The sequence below is a fragment of the Rhinolophus sinicus genome, linkage group LG03 (assembly GCF_036562045.2).
Source record: "Rhinolophus sinicus isolate RSC01 linkage group LG03, ASM3656204v1, whole genome shotgun sequence".
NCBI lineage: Eukaryota > Metazoa > Chordata > Mammalia > Chiroptera > Rhinolophidae > Rhinolophus > Rhinolophus sinicus.
Window position 1 is genome coordinate 97798996 of NC_133753.1, and position 19331 is coordinate 97818326.

General features: G+C 55.6%; 1 long non-coding RNA gene across 2 annotated transcripts; it reads right to left on the reverse strand.

Moving 5' to 3' along the window:
- Positions 1–1688: 1688 nt before the first annotated feature.
- On the reverse strand, positions 1689–16506 carry LOC141570636 (uncharacterized). Of its 2 annotated transcripts, none has more exons than XR_012494869.1 (3): positions 12923–16506; positions 11475–11641; positions 1689–2012 (listed from the first exon to the last, which is right to left on the reverse strand). It is a non-coding gene; the product is annotated as an uncharacterized LOC141570636 (long non-coding RNA). The 2 variants fall into 2 exon arrangements; XR_012494868.1 differs by lacking the exon at positions 1689–2012 and adding an exon at positions 2021–2614.
- Positions 16507–19331: the final 2825 nt, after the last annotated feature.

Sequence of the window (19331 nt, forward strand, 5' to 3'; positions counted from 1 at the left end):
TCTGGGCACAGCCAGACTTCTTGGGCTTCTTAGGGTACCACCGGTTTCCCCGGGCACAGCCAGGGCCTCTCAGGGCACTGCCACTCTCTCTGGGCACAGCCACTCTCTCTGGGCACAGCCAGACTTCCTGGACTCAGCCAGGGCTCTCAGGGCACTGCCACTCTCTCTGGGCACAGCCAGACTTCCTGGGTACAGCCAGGGCTCTCAGGGCACTGCCCCTCTCTCTGGGCCTCTCAGGGTACCCTGCTGGAACAACAGCAGCTCACAGTCGAGGTGTTTACATATTCTCGATGGCGGCCGGTCAAGGCACAAAAGTAAATGTCCCCCAGTTCCACCACATGGTGGTATGTTCCCAAGCAAACAGTCAAGCGGTCCATTAAATTAGGGGTGGAAGGCAATGCCCCATAGTCCATAGTCGTTTGCCAGGGCTCTCCTGGGGGTGAGGGACAACTTTGACCTCACCCTCATCTCCCATGGAGGACTCAGCAAGCCTTTCCTCCTGGGACTACAAGTCCTGCATCCGGGCTGCCTCAGCAAGCACTTCCCAGCCCACAGGGCCGTAAGGACCTTCGCTTTCTCTGGCCTCTGCTGGTTGGGGAACTGTCCACGTCTTCCCACCCCTCCACAGGGTCCAGCTCTCCGGCAGCTGCTCCTCCTGGTCTTCCTGAGACTGTGTTCATACACACAAACTACTCTACTGCCCTTCGGAGAGCTTTGGCCGGCACCGTACCCTGCTCGCTGCGCCATGTGTCAGGCAGGGTGTCAGGCAGGGTCTCAGCTCCCGCTCCCCACATAAGAACATAGGACATGGTGAGGCCAAAAAGGAACACCCACGGAGCCATAGATAGGGGAGTCATACCACTATAGTCTCGCTGGCGGCTGGGTTGGAGACACAGGAGGCAGGAACCTCATGATCCGCAATCCACACTCCACCGCTTGCAGGCTCAGCCACCATCTTCTTGCTAGCCCCCATTTTCTGTTAGCGTAGCCACTGCAGTTATATTTAGTGGCCAATGGCTCACTGGTTACAGCTGACGGCCAACTAGCCACAACTGATGGCCATCCAATCACAGTTGATGGCCATTTACTACCTGAGCCAGCACCTTTCTACATGAGGCCGAGAGCCTGGAAACTGCACTCCTGGCTCTGTCCCCACAGTGCCAGACCCAATAATGGGCATCAGCGACAGAGCTGGAAGCAAAACAGGCAACAGTCTCTGCTGTTACCAGTTTTAACACTAAATGGTAGGACAAAGGGAGAAAGACAGAAGTTGAGGAAACTGGCAAGTTATCCCCACGCTGGGAATGTGGATGGGCAATGTTTGGCTTAAACAGTAGGGTAAAGAGGTTTGCAGAAATTTGTTGGGGTTAAAGGTCATTACACCTGTAAAAACTGAAAATGGTCAATTATCATGAATGTCAAGAAAAATTGCCCCCTTGTTGCCTTTCCACTATAGCAGGGTGTTGCTTCAAGAAAACCAATATGCAAATGCCAACCCACAAGTGAGTTGTTTGGGCAGAAGAGAGCAAAATTAGTTGTTTGACTCTATCCAAAAATCAGCCCTAAGTTTTCCTTAAATGGCAAACTTCCTTTAAAACCTGAAGAAAGAAATTACCTTTGTGGACACAAGGTAACTGTGTGTCCTCAGGACACTGCAGCCAGGGTCCACTAGAGGGAAGCAGAGAGATGCTAGAAGAGCCTTGGTTAGTTCCCACCCGCCCCAGAGGGTGTGAGGAGCCCAGTAAAAACAATAGCAATAATAGTTCATATTTATTGAGTGATTACTCTAGGCCAGGAATCCTTCTAAGTGCTTTATTAAAAATTACCTAATTTGATCCTCCCACCAACCCTATGAGGTGGATACAATTGTGTATCCCCATTCCACAGGTGAGGAAACAGAGAGGTTGAGTAACTTGCCTAAGGTCACACAGCTAGTATAAAATAAATCCCGGATATGAATCCTGGAGTAGAGCTGTAGAGTCTGCATGGCTCACTGTATGCAATTCTGCTTCCTGTGAAGAAGGCAAGAAGGACAGAGAATGGAGGAGGCAGCTGAGGTCCCCACAGACATAACCCTGGTGGGCTCTCCAAGGCCAGTTCTGAAAGCAGGTAATCAAGGACCTTGGGTCATCTGTCAGGTAAGGTCAGAAAATCTGAGCTTCCTGCACATACACCCCACATACCTAGTAGGGATATGGCCATGGGCGAGTGGCACCCCATCACCACCTGCAACTGGACCCAGCCCTCTGGTGCCCCTGGGTGCCCACTGCCATGGTGTATCCTTCCAACCATTGTGGCCTTTCTGGCTTAAAAGTGTGGATTGGCTTCAACCACCCTCTCCCTTGACCACTAGGCAGCCCCCCAGCATCCGCCTCCTCACTGGGGCTAGTCAGGAGCAGCTACTGCTGCTGAGAGGTTGGGGTCCAATGAGGACCAAGAGGACATTGGTGGGGAATGTCCAGGGAAACTTTGAAAGGAGGTTCCGATCAGAGCCCAGTCTTGTCTTGGTTTTCTCTGGCACTCTGCAGGCACTCTGCCGATGGCACTGGGGACGAGGAGGACTTGCTGGGTGACTCTGAACAAGCGAGGGCCTCCCCTGCCCACAGTGCGTCTTCTGTAGATTAAGAGGTTGGAAACCAGGCATTCTTAACTCGGCACTGAAATTGTGTGCATGTGTGTGTTTCACTGTATGCAGTGTATGTGCGTGTCACTGTATGCAGTGAGTGTGTGTCACTGTATGCAGTGCATGTGTCCCACTGTGTGCAGAGTATGTCTCACTGTATGCAGCGCGTCTCACTGTATGCAGTGCGTGTGTCTCACTGCGCACAGTGCGTGTATGTCTCACTGTATGCAGTGTGCCTCTCACTGTGTGCAGTGTGTCTCTGTGTGCAGTGTGTCTCACTGTATGCAGTGTGCCGCTCACTGCATGCAGTGAGTGTGTCCCACTGTGTGCATTGTGTCTGCATACAGTGAGACACACTGTATACAATGAGACACACTGTGTGCAGCGACAGGCACACTGCATACAGTGAGACACACACACATACACTGCATACCCACTAGCACCTCTCTTCTAGTTGTGACAATAAAAACCTGTCTCAGGACTTTGCCAGTTTTACCCCTGGTTGTGAACCATTGTAAACGAGCTGCAGGAACCCCCTGCACTAGGGGAACTGAAAGTTCACCAGTGTGCCCCTCTGTAGAATGAAGGGAGAGCAAGGTTGCCTTCTGCATGGTGACTGTCCTCCCTCTCCTTCCTTAGCCCTGAACTTCTGGGATTGTGTAGGATCTGCTACCCACGAGAGGGAAGAACTTGAAAGGGCCATTTTTCACCCAAAGATCTATGAGGGGGGCCTTTAGGCACCCTTTCTGAAGCCAGCCAAGGCCAATGGCCTTTCTTCCCACCCACCTACTGTGGCCAGGCTGTGGAAGGTGCATGAAGGTAGCACACTGCCATGGGAGAGGAAATGGCAGGGCCTCCTGGGCCCAGCTCCCTGTGCTCCCTGCCAAGGCCGCCTACATCTGCCGACTCTCTGGGGCCCCTCAGCTCTGGACTAGGAAAGATGGCTCCCCTCCACCCCAGTGCCCGCAGACAGGCCCCAGCCATCGGCCTTACCTATGCCCCACTGAGAACTGGGAAGAGCGGGCAGGGACCTGACCAGCACTGATGGCAGATAACCCCACTCCCCAAGGCAATGCCTACATTTAGTGGTATGCTGAAAAGTGTTTAGCAACCAGCTCTCCGGGATGCAGTAAGGAGCCCTGATTTGTGGCATTTGCCCATTTCTGTGGTGTCAGTATTCCTACCATGGCAAGTTTAAGCCACCAGTGTGATGTCCATGAACGCTGAGTTGGTTCACACCATTATACGAGGGCATGACAATTAAGATCGCGAACTCATTCTAGAAAAAGTGCTACATACCTCATTGCTGAATATCACTATGGTCACCTTTGAAGTACTCCCCTTGGGAAGCTGTGCACCCATGCCAGCACCTAGTCCACCCCTCAAAGCAATTTTGGAACTCTTTTTCTGGAATGGCCATCAGAGCTGTCGTATTACCCTTGATGTCCTGAATGTCATCAAAATATCTTCCTTTCAGTATTTCCTTTAGCTTTGGGTAAAGAAAGAAGCCATTGGGGGCCAGACCAGGTGAGTAGGGAGGGTGTTCCAATACAGTTATTTGTTTACTGGCTAAAAACTCCCTCACAGACGGTGCCCTGTGAGCTGGTGCATTGTCGTGATGCAAGAGCCATGAATTGTTGGCGAAAAGTTCAGCTCATCTAACTTTCTCACGCAGCCTTTTCAGCACTTCCAAATAGTAAACTTGGTTAACTTGTTTGTCCAGTTGGTACAAATTCATAATGAATAATCCCTCTGATATCAAAAGAGGTTAGCAACATTGTTGCAACAAGTTCTTGAACTTCATTGTCAGACCAGTTCCCATAAATATAAATAACCTTATGAACATAGGTAACAGTAAAATAATTAGGAAGTGATGAGTTTTTAGTGTGCATTTCCTTTTTTAACAAAATGTAGTTAATTGTAAATTTATGTAATTTAATTGTTAACGATGGCTGCACTTAACACGAAGTTCACAGAATTCCTGCACATTTAACCACCTGTCCTGCATGTCCGTACAAGCCAGCTCCGGCCCCCCCTGGGAATTGAATGTGGTCCATGACCTCAGGACTACACTCTCTGAGGCCCATGCAGAGTGGGGTCATCTGTAGGGGACAGAAGGACAACACTGGGGCCATGGAGACCCTGAGGAGACCCTGACCTACCCAGAGGTTCCAGGAAGGCTTCCTGGAGGAGGTGGTATTACACAGACTGAGGGAAGAATAAAAGTATCCCAGAGAGCAGGTAGGGAGTGTGCAAGGCTGAAGGGAGTGCTGGGGAAAGACCATGAGAGGAGAAAGCACGTGGCGTGGACCAAAAACCAGACTGAGTCGCTCAGACTCTGTGGCTGAGGGGAAGGCTGGGTTCCAGTGCAGGTTACGCTGTCGATGCCTCTGTCTCTTGGGACAAGTGCTCTCCCTTCTGCAGGTATCTCCCTTCTGTCACATCGGGGCCTTGAACCAAACGGTCTCCAGGCCTGTTGGAGTTCCCGCCACCAGGTGTCTGTGGAGGGTCTTATGAGTCTAGTAGAGCCCACAGCAGACCTCCACATCTTCACCTCTCTTCCCCTCCGCCTTTCACCCAGTTCCCCCAGGTGATCCCTGAAACTCCTGGTTTGGCAGTAGAAAGTAGCTGTAATTACAGTCATTTATAGAACAGTGTGCTATCTCTCCTAATTACCAAGCCATGCAATTCCAATTACATGTCTAAGGAAACATCTTAGGAACCCCTCCCCAGAGCCAGCCTGTAAACTGCAGCCCCCAGGCCAAGCAGAATGTTGTGTGTTGGGGGAGGGGGAGCTGGCTGGGGCTGCTGGGCCTCCCAGCTCGCAGGAGAACAGCCAGGCAGGAGACCCTTGTTCTGAGACCTGCCCTGGAGAGGGCACAGGGTGAAGGGAGGCAGGGGAAGTGCCCCAAGAAGAGAGGCTTGCGCCCTGGGGAGGGGCTCTCTCTGGGGAGGCCGTGGGCCTCTATTTACATAGCAGGTGTGCTGGGCAGCCAAGGAAGGGGGCTGTTTAATGTTTAGGAAGTAATGCTGCCCCCCCACCTGACCCACACTAGATGCAGGTTCTCTGGCCTATCACCACTCACTGCAAAAATCCCCTCAGCCACAGCGCCTCCCCCACAGAGGGGCCACCCAGCCTGTCTCACACCTCCTGGGACACGAGCTTAGGACCCCAAGAAAAAGCCTATATTACCTTTGGAGGCTCCATTTATGACAAAGTTCTTCCTCAACCCAAGAGAAGCCTCCCTCTATGTAATCCCTACCCACAGGTCTCATCTCACCCTCTGGGGCTACTGTTCCCTCTGTCCTGGGGGCGCCAGTGGGGGGACCCTGCTGCTCACTGCTTGTCATGCAGGAGACCCTGCTCGCTGCGCCATTTGTCGTGCGGGGCGTCCGGAGGGGTCTCTGCTCCTCCTGCTCCCCATTGTGGGGCAGCCTGTGGGGTCTCTGCTCCCGCTCCCCATACAAGAACGCAGGATATGGTGAGGCCAAAAAGGAACACCCACGGAGCCATAGGCAGGGGAGTCATACCACTATGGTCTCACTGGAGGCTGGGTTCACTGGACGTGCGACCTGCTGTCCCTTTTGTCTGCAACCCACCGACGACTCTCTGTCACTCTCCTCCCCTCTCCTCCGTAGCGGCAGCAGTTATATTAGCGGCTAATTGGCTAACTGGCTACAGCTGACGGCCAATCAGCCACAGCTGACGGCCATCTACTACCCGAGCCAGCACTCCTCCACGTGAGGCCGAGAGCCTGTAAACTACTTTCCGGGGCTCTGTCCCCACACTGCTCCTCTCCCGGGCAGGCGTCAGGCCCCCGTACCGTGTCTGTTTCCTCAGCCCCCACAGTGTCTGAGAGGCCCCTGAGTGGCAGCTCCCAAGGCCTCTCCCTGCACAGGGGAGCCTGGCTCCAGCCCCCACATCCATTCTAGTCCCAGTAGGTAAAGGAGCTGTCCTCTTATCTCACAAGACTGCAGGCCTGTCACCACAGGGGACCAGGACTGAGCAAGCAAGGTCTGACCTGAATTCCAGGTCAGATGGGCTTGGCCAGGCACTGGTTTGGCCCACGAGTGCCACTTGTGTTGGCATGGCCCTGCAGGCAGGGGTCTGGGTGGCCTCAGGGACCAGCAGCTGAGGCCTCCCCAAGTTCCCACCCCTCCTCTGACACAGACCCACCACCTGCAAAGCTCTTTCGCAAATATGTTATTAGCTTGTTTAATCCTCCTAACAGCTGTGAGAGTTGGGTATCATTATCTATTTCACTACGGGCAAACTGAATGTTATGGTCCCATTACATAGCCATCAGGAGCCTGCTCAGAAGGGTTAGTGCCTGGGTGGGAAGAAGGATGAGGGCTGCTCCTTAAACCAGCTGGGCCAACCAGGACCAGAGCAGAATGGGGACCAAGTGTGGAGCTCCTGAAAGTGGGAGGAAGGTCAAAGAGAGGAAGAGGGAGTGTGGGCGTGCTTTTAGTGAGGACTTCCAGAGCTGGGGCTGCCAAACACCCAGGAGAGAGAGGTTACGAGGGGCCAGGAGAACAGGGATGGGCCGAGAGTTAGACGGAGAGAGGACTGCAAAGCTGAAGTCTGGGGGCGCCTCCCTGAGTCACCCTGCTCACTGTGCAGACGGGGAAACAGACCCATGCAGGGATAGAAACTTTCCCAAAGTCACTCCGCCCACCAGAGGCCAAGCTGGAACATGTTCTAGGGCTCGATGTCCACTGTCAGTATGTCCTGATGGGCAAGGAGGCCAGGCTGAGGCTGGGTCCCAGGGCACACTGGACTGACCAGTGGAGACCAGATGAAACTTCTAGCCCCTCTGGGTGGCCATCAGGGAGCAGTGCTGCCAAGGAGGGTAAGTTCCCCACTTTACGACTCCCTGAGCGTGCATCCCAAGGTCCAGGGATAGGTGCCAGGTGCGTGTGTGTGTGTGTGTGTGGGGGGGGTTACTGAAGGTGTGGGGAAGGGAGGGAAGAGGGTTTCCAGGGGCGGAAGGAGCACACAGGACTCCTGGGCCCTGTCCTGATGCCAGTTCCCTCTTCCCTCAGGGTCCAGTTTCCCCACCTGAGCACTGGAGGAAATAAGCCCTTACCCCATCCTTACATGCCCACCAGCTTAGAGGACATTTTGGAAATGTCCATCCAACCTCTGCTGGCTAGAAAAGAGATTGCATCCTAGGCTACAGCCCTGCACAGAAACTCCCTGGATGTCTTCACACTGAGTGTCCCTGATGGATTGGGATGGTCCTTTTGCCTAAGAGGATGGTCAGGCTGCGTGGGTGAGAGGGGCTGGATGTCTCCTGTTACCTTGCACCTCCCTTAGGTGAGAGGGGAGAGAATTTTCCCCAGGACTGCCAAGGGAGGGGCGTGGGGACATGAGCCCCTCCAAGCCCCAGGAAACATCCCAGTACAAGGAAGCTGGCCTCCGGAGGTGGGGGCTCCATGTCACCCCCAGAGCCCTAAGAGCCTGCCCACTGGTGAGGTTTCCTGCAACCAGTCTTCTAGAATCTGGTCCCAGTGGGTGTCCTTGCTCTGACTGGGAACTCACTGTCTCCACAGGCCTCCCTTCAAAGTCCCAGAAGGCCAACTTCTAGAGGCAGAAGTCCCAGGGCAAGATGCAGTGCAAGATCTGGGGCATTGAGGATATTGGGGGCCCCAGGCCAGAAAGACCCCCCAGCCCTGTCTCTCCCAATATTGGAAATGCCCAGTAGAGCAGGGCCCTCATGCAGGTGTGCTGTGTTCTGCTGTGGTAAGTCCTATCCTCCCTAGTCCTTAGCATGCGGCCTGAATGTACCCCCTGGGGGCCGAACCAGATGGTCTCCCAGGGGCCCCTTTCTTCACGCTCCTTGGGTTCCCATCGATGTCAGCATAAACCAAAGTCCAGGCACCGTCTTTGGGACAGTCTCCTGTAAGGGCCAGTTGTCCCAATTAACCCTTCAGTTCTCACAACTGCCTGGCTCTTTGTGCCGGAGAGCAGATGGGGGCAGAGGGCTGGGGAGTCAGAGCAGGCCCCCTGGGGACAAAGGGACAAGGAGATGGAGACACACGGTAGAACGGTAGAACGGCATCCTGAAGGGTTTGGGGCTTGTGCTGATGACTCACAGGAACCAACAGAGGGGGCATTTCCTCCCAGAAGTGAAACTAGACAGGGAAGCGAGGGAGCGAGGAATATTCCATCCTGTGCGTCCGTCCTCCCAGGTGTGTTTCCAGGTCAGCATTTCTGAGTCAGCATGGCCCCTCTCACTGCCTCCCTCTGACGTCTGAGTGTGGCTGTGTTCCAGTGCTCTCGGTCTTACAGTCTGAGTCCCCACCCTGTCCCATCCCCAGCACCACGCTGGTAAGGCTTCTTCTAGTGGCGTGTCTCCTCCCCCTGCTGGGGCTTTCATCCTGTGAAGGTAAAGCAGGCCTCCTGGGGCCGTCTCTGCTCCAGCCACCCCAGCCCTTCCTCAGTGCTGCCTCAGCCCCTTCTACCCGCCTGCTCACCACCGTTGCTGCGCCTCTGTTCCCTCTGCCTGGAATTCCCCTCTCACCTCCTTCTTGGCCTAGGCCTACTCATCAAGGTTCCAACCCACATCACCTCCTCCAGGAGGCCTTCCCTGACCTCCCAATTAAGTCAAATCCCCCATTACATGTGCCCCTGGCACCATGCATGCCCTTGTCAGAGTTGTATGCATTTTGTGGGTTTATTTGCATGCTTAGTCAAGAGTGCCTGCCTCCCCCACTAGACTGGAACAGGATCTAATTTGCCCACCATTGTCTCCAAAGCATATGGCATAGTACCTGGCACATAGTTAAGTGCACAATACACATGCACTGAAGGAAAGGATTCCCCAGCCAACTGGATGTCCCACTGTGAGTCTGCAGCCCCGCTCCTCCTGGCCCTGAACCCCGCCCCACCAGGCCCCGCTCCTCTCAGTGAGCCTCCTCCCTGTGAGTCGTCTTCTCTGCAGTCTCTGGAGCCTGCTAATGGCTGGGCTCTGCTGGGAAGTGCGCAGCCTGCCCCCACACTGCAAGGTCAAGGTCAGACTCAAGACGGCTATAAATGCCCTAGCAGGTGCCAGGGATTGCCTCAGTGGTACCAAGTGCTCTGACCTAGTGACTCAGAGGAAGCCAGGCCCCCAGAAACCAGTGCCAGACAGGAGGTGCCCTCCCTGAGTTGGTATCTGACTACTGTTTCACTCGGAGCTGGTGGTCCTCAGGGGCTGTCCAGGCTCCATCTGGAACCAGAGGCCCAGAGAGGATCAGGGCCCAGCCCACATTCACACAGCAAGATTGCCAGAGAGCCACCCCAAGAATCCAGGGAACGGGCTTCAGTTTAGGGTTCTCCCTGCGCTATAATAAGCGTGGCTATTTTTAGGAAGCTGATTAGCAAGTCAAATATGATTCCTGCTAATAATACCACCTTTATGCTTTTTAGTCTCTTCATCACCTTATTTGATCCTGCAACAGCCAGGTGGCCAAGCCGTGATGTAGGAGGTGCTGTCACTCAAGGGTGTGATCCAGAGAGAGGAAGTGACTCGTCTCCAGCACACCCCAGCTCAGCAACGCTCCAGAGGGACAATGTCCCAGAGGCTCCCCTCCCCGGGGCCTGGCTCCCAGCCCGTCACTCAGGTGGTGTGCTTTCCTCAAAGGCCCCCCACCCCACCAAGCTGAAGTCAGCCTCTGGCCCCTCATGCCCCCGACAGCCCCAAGCCTGCCGCTTGCAGCCCCTGAGCCCCAGGCGGCCTTGAGGCCTGGTATCTGCCGGTGTTTTCCCCTGCAAGTCTCCAGCACGTGCCAGGGCAGTTCTGGACACGGAGGCCTGGCCGCTTAGCTGTGTAGCCTGGGCGGCCCCTCCACTCGGGACCCAAGTTAGAATGGAAGGTAGCTTCATCCCAGGAGAGGCTTGGGCCAGGTCCAGCCTCCACCCTGCAGCCCCATCTCCTGCCCCCTGCCCCCTCCCTGGAGAAGCTTCTGGGATATCTGGTGGCACCAACAGAGCCAGACAGACACAAACATGAGGTCAGATCCTCGATTGCTTCCTGAGCTCTTCCCAGAGGAGGGAGTTACTTCCCATTAGGAAGCAGCTGGGCTGTTGTGTCAGGGACAGGGGCAGGGCGGGGCAGGGTATGACAGAGCTCCTGGTGCTCAGTGGGCGACTGAGGCACAGGCCTGAGTGCTGGGGCAGCATGAGCCCTTCACTTCTCAAAAGGACCTGCACCAAGCCCCACAGGCCCAGCGCCTGCCAAGGAGGGTGGTAGGGTAAGACCAGGGGGTACCTGGGCCACTTCCCAGGAGTCTGAACTCACAAAGACCTGTGCTGGGTCCTCCCCTCAGACCCTGGCTGGGGAGCTGGGAGGGCTTCTCAGAAAGGGGCCTGGGGGTGGTGCTCAAGGGCAGTGAGGAGGGAGAACAGCATTGCGTAGGCACAGCACGTGCAAGGGTGTTGGGGGAGGAGCTCCGCAGCTCCCTGCAGATCAGGGCCCTGGCCTGTCCCACCTCAGCTGGGTAGGCTGATCCACAGGGAGGAGCCGGGGCTGGTGGCCTGAATGGGCCTCCACATGTGCTAAGTGCCCTGGGCACTGCCTCCCATTCCAGCGCCTCTTCACTGACAGCCAGGTCAGGCGACTGCTCCCTGTTGGGCCATGGGGGGTGGGGGCAGCTTGCCAGGATGGAGGCAAGGGCTGTCCAATGAGGAAGGAGTAGGAGAGGCCACCCAGGGGGGTCCGCTTCCCAGAGGGTGACAGGTGCTCTGCCTCCTTTTACCTGGCAGGACGAGGTGGGCACCCCCTCACTGTGTCCCAGACCTGGTCCCCACCAACAGGGAGCCCCCACCCCAGACAAATCTGTGATGGCTGAAGGACAGTGGCCACACCTGGCAGAAGCAGCAGTGTTGCTGACACAGCAAGAAGGAGGCCATTGGTGAACAGAGAGGAGGTAGAAGCATCGCAGGAGCCGGTCCTGAGGGGGCGCCTGCACCACGGCTTGTGGCTGAGGGAGGAAGCCGGTCCTCTTGTCTTGGGTGTTCAGTCCGGCGCGTTCCTGATCACATAGTGGTACAGGCCCCATCAGCCTTCCCTGGAAACCCCTGTCAGCCCCCACCCCAGGGCCCAGGGCCCTCCTGTCTCGATGGAAACGGTCTCTGAATTTCCTCTCAAACCTGACAGCAGAGTCTGCTAACCATCCCCACCTCCCTTGGCCCTCCCCACCCCTAGGGTGGTAACAAGGGCACCCAGAAATGAGGAGGGCTTGTAGACGCCGATGGCCTTGCGGCAGATGTTCTGCCCCCACGAGGGAGGCACCCAGTAGCAGGGCAGGTGCAGGAACCGTGCCGTTGGCCTGTCACACAGCATCAGCACCCCGTGAGGGTTGGGAGCCTGAGGGTTAGGAAGCTGTAGCTTTTCAACCGAGTGAACGAGAAACATTGGCTAAACTAGAGTTGGTGCCCCACTTTCCTGGCACAAGCTCGGGCGGGCTGGCCACGGCCCATCCACAGAGTCAGACTAGGCAGTGTAATATCAGGGTCCCAGAGAGGGGTGGGCAGGTGGCAGCAGGCTCCCCTCCCCCATCCTGCATGAGGAAAGTGGGGTGCTGGGTAGGAAGGGAGGGGCTGGTGCTGTAGAGGAGGAGAGGGAGAGCTAACTAACTCCTCAGACTGTGAGCTCAGCAAGGCATGTCGCCTGTGTCACCAGCACCCAGTAGGGCTCAAGTGCCAGGATAGCAGGGTGGGGACATTCACCCTGGAACCAGGTCTTGGCAGTACCCCAAGGGCAGCATGGAACTTAGACCCAGGGAAGAAGGGCCCCTGCCCTGGGCCCCGCACTCTGGGGCAACCCTCTCTGGCCTCATCCCCTCCCACAGAGGGGCTAAAAGTTCATGAGCCAAGGCGACATGCCCACCCAGGCCCGTGCTTCTCCTCCAAATGCAGAACCCCAGAATTCCCTGCCCATAGGCCCAGAACCCAGTTCCTCAGTCGGCCTGGGCCTGTGGCTGGTGTGCACACCCCAGGCTACGGGGTGGCCAAGGGCAGCTGTTGCAAGGATGTGGATGAACCACGGACGATGGCCTAGGATGGCCACATACATTTCCCAAGGTTGGGGCTGGGGAAGGGGACACGTTCCAGCACCAGAATCCAGGAGGCCAAGAGTTCTAAATGCAACTGGCCTTCCAGGTTTTGTGAATGTGTATTTGTCAAAGTAAGAGGCTAGAACATATTCTATTTAGCAGTTTACTAGCTTGATCTATAACTTAAATATTTAGACATGTGCTACAAGGATCGGACAATTAAGATCGCGAACTCATCCTAGAGAAAGTGCTACATACCTCATTGGTGAATATCACTACGGTCACCTTCGAAGTACTCCCCTTGGGAAGCTATGCACCGACGCCAGCACCTCGTCCACCCTTCATAGCAATTTTGGAACCCTTTTTCTGGAATGGCCATCAGAGCTGTCATCATATTACCCTTGGTGTCCTGAATGTCATCAATGCCTTCCTTTCAATATTTCCTTGATCTTCGGGTAAAGAAAGTCATTGGGGGCCAGATCAGGTGAGTAGGGAGGGTGTTGCAATACAGTTATTTGTTTACTGGTTAAAAACTTCCTCACAGACAGTGTCCTGTGAGCTGGTACATTGCTGTGATGCAAGAGCCATGAATTGGCGAAACATTCAGGTTGTTTATGTCTAACTTTTTCACGCAGCCTTTTCAGCACTTCCAAATAGTAAACTTGGTTAACTGTTTGTCCAGTTGGTACAAATTCATAATGAATAATCCCTCTGATATCAAGAAAGGTTAGCAACATCGTTGCAACAAGTTCGGGAACTGAATTGTCACACCTCGCATGTGGGCCTCCATTTGTACTTCTACTGAGCCTCACAAATGTTAGGGGTGAGCCTCTCAGAAGCACCTGATACAGGGCCCCAACCCACAAGTGCTTTCTCATCTTTGCTCTGAAGTTTGTGGCTTCCTCCATGAGGCCCTGGAAGGGACATGAACCCCAAAACACCCAGACTGGACCATCAACTCCCTGAATCAGGGGACAAGTCCTAAAACTTCAGTCCCAAATTCCTTTCGGAGCTGGCAGTCCTGACACCAAACAGCTGATAGTGGGGGTGGTCCCGAGAGGTTGGGGACCTGAGGGAAAAGAAGTAATATTTTCTGAGCACCTCCTGTGAGCCAGGCTCTAAAAGTCTCCCCTGGTCCTCAGGAACCCTCTGGGGACAGTGTTATTGCTAGCACCCCTGATTTGCAGGTGAATTTATAGGACCTGCCCGAGATCACACAGGTGGCTTTGAAGCCTCATCTCTGAGCCCAGAGCCTGTGCTCTTTGCACTTGAGCAGTCAGAAAGAAGTGTGGGGCATTTGCGGCGGGCTGGGGACGAGCAGGGAGCAGGACTCGGCGGGTCACAGCTGGGGTGCCAGGTCCAGCCACCATGCGTGGACCCCATGCTCCGGCTGCCAGCCTTCTCGGTGGGGTGCCCTAGGGGCTGGGAAGCGACTGCAGACGAGTGTCCCCTGGGAGCCTCTCAGGCCCTGAGTGCCTGTCCCCACAGATGGAGGAGCTGTCACATCTGTGAGCGCTGAGACGTGCAGGAGAGGAAGAGCGCAGCGAGCCCCGTGGGGCGTTGGCAGCCCTGTGCCCCAGCCGATGCTGTCACTGAGCCGCCCCACAGCCAACTCACATCAGAGGTCTCACCGGACTCGCCACACAGGCTCGTGCTGCGTGAGTCACTGCGCTCCCTACAGCCACCGCTTTCCTACTTGTTCAGTGGGGACAACAGTGTCCTCTCCGTGAGGCTTTGTGAGGGTCACACCAGGTGCGGAATGACCAGTCTGGGCCTGGCACTTGCTCACACCTTGTGTGGGGGTCAGGGGAGAGGGAGAGCTATCAACACAAGTTAGTTCCTGAATTTAACAAAGGCAGTTTCTATTCAGGAAAGAAGAAGTTAGGTGGATTCCTGAGAAACTAGACCAGAGGGGAAGGTCCACCCCCACGCGAGTATCTAGCTCGAATGATTCAGTAGGTGAGGTCCACATATACCCAGAAAGGGAAGGAGTGACCAGACTCGAGCTATCAAAGCCAGCACCTGTCCCCTGAATTCTGGTCCCCGCCCCGGCCCCACCTCTGCCTCCACTCCAGACATCCGTTCCCCCGTGGACCTTGGCCCAGGCCCTGGAGAGGGCACTGAGCAGCTGGAGGCCCCAAGCAGGGCCATCGTGGGTCGGCTCAGGCACAGCCAGCTGAGCAGCGCCGAGAGCTCCTGCGTGGTCAGCTGGTCCCAGATAACACAGGCTTCCTGCCGCCCTTCTGCCCTGCCCACCCTCCTCCCACCTCTGTGTCTGCAGGGCTGCCCCTCCTGGAAGCCATTCTGTTTGGGGGCTTTCCGAGGGCACTGGGGTTTAGGCCTGAAGTCAGGGCCAGGGTGGGAGAGGGGCCCGCACCCTCATGTTTGGGAAATTTTTTCAAAAGACACCCCTGCCCTCGTGGATTTTCTTTATGGTCTTACCACAGTGGAAACAACCGTTATGTTATCTGTAAAAGATAACTTCTGTCCACTTCTGCCTTCGCCCCTCCCTTCACTCTGGCCTTGTTCCCCTCCAGTAGCCCCCTTTCCCTCCTCAGGACTCGAGCCAGAGTGGGGCAGGCGGAGGTCACCTCAGCCTGGTCCCAGAGAGGTTCCGGGGAACTTGGTGACGTTCATCCTGTCTCACCTGCGTCCCAACCTCCTGCTGCTGCCTCATAGCGTCAGAGCCACTGCTGCTGTCACCCTTCCCATCCTAAAGGAAGCCTCCCAGCAGCCCCTCACCCCCACCTCCAGCCTCTGCCCAGCAGCTCTTGAAAGCATCGCCTCCACTCACTGCCTCCATCACCGCCCACCTCCCCCTAACTTCTGAGATCTGACTACCGCCCAACACTCCACCAAGCTCTCTGTTGTTACTTCTCCTTTGGGGCACATGTGACGCAGCTCCTCAGCATTGTGCCTAGTGACCACTCACGCTCTCTTCCTAAAACGTGCCCTCTAGGCTCCCAATGCTCAGACCCAGGCTTCCACCCTCCTCCCTGACTGCCCCTCCCACTGGCCCTTCTTGGTTCTCGCTCCTCCTCCCGATGCCACCTTCAAATGAACCCCCACCCAGAGCTCTGTCCTGGGTCTTTTCCTCTGGCTGCCATCTTCCCAAGGAGACACACCTCTCCCACCGCCAGCTTTCCCTCGCCCTGCGTCCTCACGGCTCCAGCCCTCTGGTTCCTCTCCTGAGCTGCAGACCAGAGAGTCTTTGTGCCTTCTGGACACCACCTCCAAGGTGACCCTTGGGCACTTAGTTTGTCACCTTCCAAAAAACTGCCCTCCCTTTTCTTTCCCTCATCGTGGGCCCAGATGCTGAAACTAAGCACCACCTTTCACTCCCTCCCTCCTGATCTCACCAGTCTCAAGGAATTAAATGCCTTCTATGCTGTCAACACCCAAACATGCACCTTGCCACCCCTCTCTTCAGCTGGCTGCTCTTCCCTTAACATCTCACAAACACCTCAGATGCTCCAGCTCCTGCTCTTCGGCCTGAATGCCCTTCCCAAGTACCTGCAAGGGTCACCCCTCACCTTCCGGTCTTCACTCAGTCACCTTCCTGCTGAAGCTTACCCTGACCACCCCATTAGAAACTTCAGAGGCTCCATGACCAGGACCCCCAGTCATTCTTACCTTTAGTTTGTTTCTACAGTTCTAACAGGCTAGGTAATTTACATATCTATTGTGTTTATTATTTATTGTCTGTCTCCACCAGCTAGAATAGAAGCTCCTGAAGAGCAGAGATTTTTATCTGTCTTGGTGACTGAGGTGAGCCCAGTTCCTGGAACAGTGTGTGGCATCCAGCAGGCACTCAGTGATTTTGCTACCTGAGTGAATGAATGAATGAATGAATGAATGGATCTTGGGCTCCTCTCCTGTATAGCAGCCACTCCCCACTCCCCACCAGGGCTTGTTTCCACCTCCTTAAGAGCTGTCACTTCCACACCGGAGTCCTTCCTCATCCTTGGAAGCCACTGCTTTCCCTTCGGGCCCACATTACTTCTTGTCTGGGTTGTTGTAACAGCCCCCTGTTATCCCCTTGCCTCCAGCTGGCCTCTCTAGGATACCCGCCTCCAGCCACCACTCTGAGAGGCAGGAGAGCAAAAGTGATTGAGGTGTGGGTTCAGATGCATTTTCTCTGGCTCCTCCATTTACCAGCTGTGTGACTGTACTGGTTCCCTAACCTCTCTGTTTTCCATTCCCTCATTTGTAAATTCGGGATGATGAAAGCACCTCCCTCACGGGGTTTGGAGTTGTTGAGAGCTTTAATGAGACAACACACATAAAGCGTAGTATACATGTGGCTATGGCTTTACAGTTGCCAGATCCTGTGACGACACAAAGTGGATCAACGCCTGCTAAACACTGTCATTTGGTCCCAGTAGTTTTCAGTTTCTTCTTTGAGCCCAGGGCCCCTCCCGAGCTGGTCTCTATCTTACTCACCTGGCCTGTTCCTTCATTCCAGTCACTTAACTCCCCCGGGTACTGAGCACGGCACGCTGCTCTGACCTGGCCTGGGCATGAGCCACACTCTGCTTTTTGTGACTTGTTGTCAAGCTTTTTGACTTGACAAAAACCCCAGAGCTTTTTTGCACATTCATACATAGAAAGCTTCCACATTCTTTTTTACTGCTGTGGTGTAGCATTCCATACGGGGATATACCATAGACTAAGCCAGTCCCGTGTGGATGAGTACAGAGGGTGTTTCCAGTCTTGCTGTCACAGCAGTGTCACTGTAGGGCAGACACCCAGCAGTGGGGTGACCGGGTCAATGGTGTGTGCTGCTTCCCTCGGCCTAGCCAACCAGGTGTGCACCCCAGCAGTCAGGATCTGGACGCAGGGCTGGGTGACTCCAAATCCACGCCCCACCTGCCTCCCTCAGAAGTGGGGCCCGCGCCTGTGGAGGGGCCAGGGGAAGCCCTAAGGAGCCAGCCCAGGTTCCACCACTGCACAACGTCTCATGAGGGCTGCCTCCCACCAGCCCTTACAGAGGCAGAGCTGGGTCAGCTGCCATCAGCCACTGGCGGGGGTGGGGAGCTGCCTATGCCAGCTTGTGCAGGAGGCACAGATGTTCGGGGCTCAGGGGAGTCCCAGCTCCCCACCCCACGGCAGGCTTCAGGGAAGTTCTTGCTCCTTGCCTGAGCCCTCAGAGTGCTTTGTGAGCCGCTCTGCCTTCCCTGCCCTCCTTTGCCCACACATCCTCTGCTCTCCAGTCAGGCATACGGAAACACTCACAGTTCCCCTACCTCTGTGCCTCTGACCATGCAGTTTCTCTTGCCACCTTCTTCGCTCAGCTAACTCCTACAAAGACAGAATGCAAGAACCACTTTGGCCAGCTAAGGCAGTACCTGCTGTACCAACAGTACCTCATTGGTTTTAATGCCACCCTCCCTGGCTTCATCCCAAAGGTATGAACGATGTCCTGATGTCTGTCCTCACAGTGGCACAGGCCTGGCTGGCTGGGACAGCACAGTGGCTTATACTTGGGCAACTAAGCTGTCCCGGGGAGTTTCAGCCATACTGAGCCCCTGGTGTTGCCAAAATCCCCCACCCTCCACTGCCACAACACCAGGGCAGCCCCAAGGAAAAGCCAGTCCCTCAGACGCCCTTTGCTAAAGATCTAAAACTTGCGCCCCAAAGCCCCACGGGAGCTCCGTGATGGGGAAGTGAGGACTGTGGGAGACCATGGTGGCAGGAGGCATTCTGAGGACTCCGTCCTGGGCTTCCCCCATGAAACACCCTCTGTACCTATCCACACTCCAGTTTGACTCGCATTTCTTCCCAGCAGCTGCTGGGACAGGCCTGGGGGCTGCGAGGGAACAAGATCAGAAATAACGTCAGCCTGAGTGAGCTGAGCCCTGAGATGAGGAGATGAGGAGATGGGATGGGAGACATGGGAGACAGGAGGGCAGGGGTGGGCTTGAGAGATGTGTGGCTCCCAGGGCCATCGACCTGCCAGGGCCCCTAGAAGGAGCCTCCTGGGCAAGGGTGGGCAAGGGGAGAGACCAGGGCAGGCCTGAGGTCTCTCTGCCAGTGTCCAGAGCCCCTGAAGGATATACCCCAATCCTGGTGAGAACCAAAGACATGGAAGCAGCCCCAGACACCTCCCCCACAGGGCCACAAAAGCCCCTGAGGAGCCCAAAGGTGGTCCAAGGCCTTGAATTGGGACCATCTTTGGTAAATCTCTGGGCTCACGCCCCATGGTGAGATAAGTATCCCTCCAGGCTCAGCAGGGCCTGGGGCTGCCAGCCACGCCCCTGAGCACCCAGGTCAGTTTGCTCTGTCCTCTCTGCACCTCCACTGGTGCCAGCACCACTGTCTTTTCCAGTGCCCTGAGCACACTGGTCACAGGTAGACCAGGGCCCCTCTACTGTCCAGGAGGCCATGGCTGCATCGCATCCTGTCCCCACACACCAAAGCACCTGATATGGCCGGGGACTTACCCTGGGGCCCTGTGAATCACTGAGAGTGTGAGTAAGGGGGTGAGCACAAGTGGGATAAACTATGAGTACATTGAACAAACATTCCCCAAGCCTCCTTTTGTGGCCAGTCACCATTCGCTGGAAGCTCCAAGCTCTGAGAAATGAAAACAGGAAAGGCCATCGACATCGCTGGCCAGCCAGGCTCTTAGCTCACCCCCATCCACTGAGGATGGGCCCTGCCTCTT